This window comes from Sarcophilus harrisii, chromosome 2, assembly GCF_902635505.1.
Source record: "Sarcophilus harrisii chromosome 2, mSarHar1.11, whole genome shotgun sequence".
Classification (NCBI taxonomy): domain Eukaryota; kingdom Metazoa; phylum Chordata; class Mammalia; order Dasyuromorphia; family Dasyuridae; genus Sarcophilus; species Sarcophilus harrisii.
Window position 1 is genome coordinate 134,443,070 of NC_045427.1, and position 4,735 is coordinate 134,447,804.

General features: G+C 40.4%; 1 non-coding gene across 1 annotated transcript; it reads left to right on the forward strand.

Moving 5' to 3' along the window:
- Positions 1-451: 451 nt before the first annotated feature.
- Positions 452-553, forward strand: LOC111718639. The gene has a single exon (XR_002769166.1). It is a non-coding gene; the product is annotated as a U6 spliceosomal RNA (small nuclear RNA).
- Positions 554-4,735: the final 4,182 nt, after the last annotated feature.

Sequence of the window (4,735 nt, forward strand, 5' to 3'; positions counted from 1 at the left end):
AAAATACACAGAAAGAGAGCAGAAGGAAGTTCAGAAGGGAATACAGAAAAACTAAATTTAATTCTCACTTCAAAAAACCCCAGAACCAAGCTGTACATAATACTCACAATTAGAAACAGCTAAGTGATGCAGAATACCTTAAAGACAGAAAAACCTGTATTCAAATCTAATCTCAGAAATTGTGTGAAAGAAGAAATCAAATGATCCAACTGGAACCTTATGGGAACTAATCAAAGGAAAAAGGAACTTTTAGCCTAGAGAAGGGAAGATTTAAGTGGAAGATGCTAACTGCTTTGAAATGTTGGAATGGCTGGCACGTGGAAGAGGAATTAGCTTTGTTTTATTTGGACAATGAATGGTAGATGTAGCAAGAAGATATTTTTGGCTTAATGTAAAACGGCCTGGAGGAGGAGATGGCAGAAGGGCATGTGGCATATGAGAATTACAGCAAATCCATGCTTGCACCTATACTAAAACTGGAAAGATACAGAGAAGATTACCATGGCCCCTGCGCAAGAAGGACATGCAAATTCATGAAGTGTCCCATATTTTTTGCCTCCACAAAAAAAAAAAAAAAAAAAAAAAAAAAAAAAAAAAAGATCAAATCCAAAGTAGAATGATCTACTTTGAGAAAAAATGAGATGAGAGGCACACAGATATGGAACTAAAAACATTAGTGATCTTAATCTAGTCCAACTGTCTCATTGGAAAATGGGACCTAGACAAGTTAAACCACCTGCCCAAGTTCACATAAGGATTAAGTGACAGAGCTGGGATTGGAATCTAGTTCCTCTGATTCTAACAAATACTTATTAAGCATCTACTATTTGTCAATCACTGTGCTAGGCTGTGGGAAGAGACACAAAAGACAAGGTCATGGTAGTCCCTGCAAAAGACAAGGTCATAGTAGTCCCTGCAAAAGACAAGGTCAAGGTAGTCCCTGCAAGAGACAAGGTCATGGTAAGACTTGCAAAAGACAAGGTCAAGGTAGTCCCTGCAAAAGACAAGGTCATAGTAGTCCCTGCAAGAGACAAGGTCAAGGTAGAACCTGCAAAAGACAAGTCAAGGTAGTCCCTGCAAGGTCAAGGTAGTCCCTGCAAAAGACAAGTCAAGGTAGTCCCTGCAAGAGACAAGGTCAAGGTAGTCCCTGCAAAAGACAAGGTCAAGGTAGAACCTGCAAAAGACAAGTCAAGGTAGTCCCTGCAAGGTCAAGGTAGTCCCTGCAAAAGACAAGTCAAGGTAGTCCCTGCAAGAGACAAGGTCAAGGTAGTCCCTGCAAAAGACAAGTCAAGGTAGTCCCTGCAAGAGACAAGGTCAAGGTAGTCCCTGCAAGAGACAAGGTCAAGGTAGTCCCTGCAAAAGACAAGGTCATAGTAGTCCCTGCAAAAGACAAGGTCAAGGTAGTCCCTGCAAAAGACAAGGTCATAGTAGTCCCTGCAAAAGACAAGGTCAAGGTAGTCCCTGCAAGAGACAAGGTCATGGTAAGACTTGCAAAAGACAAGTCAAGCTAGTCCCTGCAAAAGACAAGGTCATAGTAGTCCCTGCAAGAGACAAGGTCAAGGTAGAACCTGCAAAAGACAAGTCAAGGTAGTCCCTGCAAGGTCAAGGTAGTCCCTGCAAAAGACAAGTCAAGGTAGTCCCTGCAAGAGACAAGGTCAAGGTAGTCCCTGCAAAAGACAAGGTCATAGTAGTCCCTGCTTTCAAAGGGCTTACAGTATTTTTTTTGTGGGTAGGGAGAAGTAAGTAATCAACAAGCAAATATAAAACATATGACAAGTAAATCAAAAGTAACTTAAGGTTGGAGGATCCTAATATCTGGGTGGATCAGGATTGGCCTTATCTGTTAGTCAACAAGCATGATAGGCCCTGCAATATGCCTACAGATACAAAGAAAGCAACAACATGTAAATAATGATGTGCATACAAGATACAGATGATATACAAAGGGGAGAGTGCCAGCAGTAAGGAGGAGCAAGAAAAAGACTTCTTGTAGAAGAAGTTGGATTAGAACTAAATCTTGAAGGAGCCAGGGGAGCCATAGTAAGGTGAAAAAGCAGAACATTCTAGACATGGAAAACAGTAAAAAGGCATGGTCCTGGGGGGAGGGCGGGGTGGAGCACTGCCTGTGAGGAACCGAGTCCCGTGGAAGGGAGTAAAGCAAACCTGGAGAAAGAGAAAGGTCAGATCGTAAAGGGTTTTAAATAGCAAATAGCATGTTATATCAATCCTGGAGATAGAACATTCTGGGTTTGAATGGGGGGAAGGAGAGAATGACACGATCAGACCTGCGCTCCCAGACAACTGAGTAACGTGGGGAGAGAGTGGAGGCCAGAAGAGCAAGCGCTGGTTACTGCAAAGGGCCGAGAGCTGCATCCCAGGTGGGGGAAAGGAGGTGGTGGGAGGGGAGAGGTGACAAGATTGGGTAGGTGAAGTAAGTTCTGGTGAGGAGCTGTGTTTTCCAGCCTCAATAACTGAGGGGGCCCTGGAAAACTAGAGAGAGTGAAAGGCTCAGGGAGAAAAAAGAATTCTGAATGTGTGGAGTTTGAGGTGCTGAGGAGTTAGACCACGGGTAATGTAAGGCAAGAGCGCAGGAGACAGACCAGTGCTGGACAGAGAGAGCTAGTAATCACTGGCTTAGAGATGATCCACTCATGAAAGTTGATGAGACTACTAAAAAAAGATAGTTTAGAGGGGAAAAAGAAGTGGAGCACATCCATGGTTAATGAGTGCAACCTGGAGAGAAAGTCATCAAAAGAGACTGAAAATTAATGAGAAACAAGAGAGAGCGGTATCTTGAAAACCCAGGGAAGAGAGAGTATTGATGAAGAGAAGGTGATTAACAGTGTCAAAAAATGGACAAAGATTGAGGATTTAGGAAAACCCATTTATTAAGAGATCACTGGTAACTTTACAGAGACTGCAGTGAATGAGGAGATATGGGAAACATCATCCAGGTAATATGAAATAAGGGACAAAGAAGCATAGGGCATTGTCAGTAAATGGTCTAAATGTTTTCTTTGAATCACAAAAGGAGGTCTTCAACTGAAAGACGGGTAGAAGGAGTGCTATGGAAGGCTTGAGGGAGGATGAGAATGTCTGAAATACATATTTTGCTGAGAGGGAGAGTGAATTGATTAGGGTTTCATGTAGGAAGTAACACAAGCTGAGATATGAAAGAAGCTAGGGATTTCAGAAGTCATAAATTCTAGATACAAAAGAAAACCTATGCAAAATGATGGAAATTAGGAGATGGAATGCTGTGTAAGAAATAAAAGGGAAAGCACTTTGGCTGGATTGCAGAGTACATGAAGGAGAATCCTCTACAATAATTTGGGAAAGAAGGCTGGGGTCAGCTTGTGAAGGGTTTTAAATGACAAATAAAGGGGCTTGTATTTGTTTTTAGAAACAATGAAAGTTTCTTGAGCAGAGAACTTGGTCAGACCTGAGTTTTAGTGGGGTTTCTAATTAGACAACAGTGTGAAGGGTGGAGGAAGAGTGGAGATAATTGTTAACTGGGAGACCAATTAGGATGCTATTATAATAGCCCAGATAAGAGGTGATAACTGATTGGAGAACAGGGAACTAAAGAAAGAGATGTTGTAGAGAAATAATTCTTAAGTTTTGGTAATTGATGAGATATGAAGAAGAATAAAGAACAGAAGATGACTTCAATGGTGCAAACTTAAGTCATTCAGTCAATAAGTTTTATTAAAGGTTAACTGCATCGGGCACTGTGCTAAATACTGAGGGTACAAAGAAAGCCAAAAAACATAGAACACACCTGCCTCAAGGAGTTCAGATGACTGGTGAAGACAACATATAAACAACACATATATACATACATATATATGTATAGTGAGGATCATCCCCTCACATATAACATGGGATATTGTTTTAGAGCTTAAGGGGAAACAGAATAGATATCTTCTTTCCCCATCCTCTTATCCAAAAAGTCTTTAATTCCTACTAGGAGAAAAGCAAGAGATTTGGGACAGATACTGGGGCACTCTTTTTTGTTTGTTTGTTTCACTATTTCTCTTTTTTATTAAAGCTTTTTAATTTCTAAAACATATGAATAATTTTCAACATTCATCCTTGCAAAACCTTGTTTTTCCTCTTTCCCCTATCCCCTCCCCTAGACGGCAAGTAATATAATATATATTAAACATGGGGCACTCTGCTTTTCTTAAAAGAGGAGTATCAAAGAAGGATAGAATTATATCTATCTGCTCCCTCAAATATTACTAGTCTAGGGCATGTCATTTTCAGATTCAAGCTAACTTCTAGTGGTTATTTCATTAATGAAGGAAGCAAGACTTTAAGTACTCTACCTAAGGTTTAACCTCCTTTCCCACCAAATAACCAGTCCACAATAAACACATACATCAAATAGTAAAGAAACACATTTATTCAAATTGGTGTAAATATAAATCAGAGAAAGTGTACAAAGGAGAGTTATATATCACACAACACAGAGTGAAGGAACTCTACCATTTGGGGCAAGATAATTCAATCAAGACAGATTCCTAGATCTCATCTGAGGGGAAGTTTCCCAAAGTCAAGTGCAGTAAAGCTGGGGAGAGGGACATGATGGAAACTGTGAGTTCCTCTCATGACAGCTTTTAATTGGAGGTTTTTCCTTTAGTAACTTATGGGGTTGGTATCATCCATCTTCTTTCTCAAAACTGGAAAAGAGAAATACCTCAGAGTCTATTGAATCCCAGGAGACTTGAAA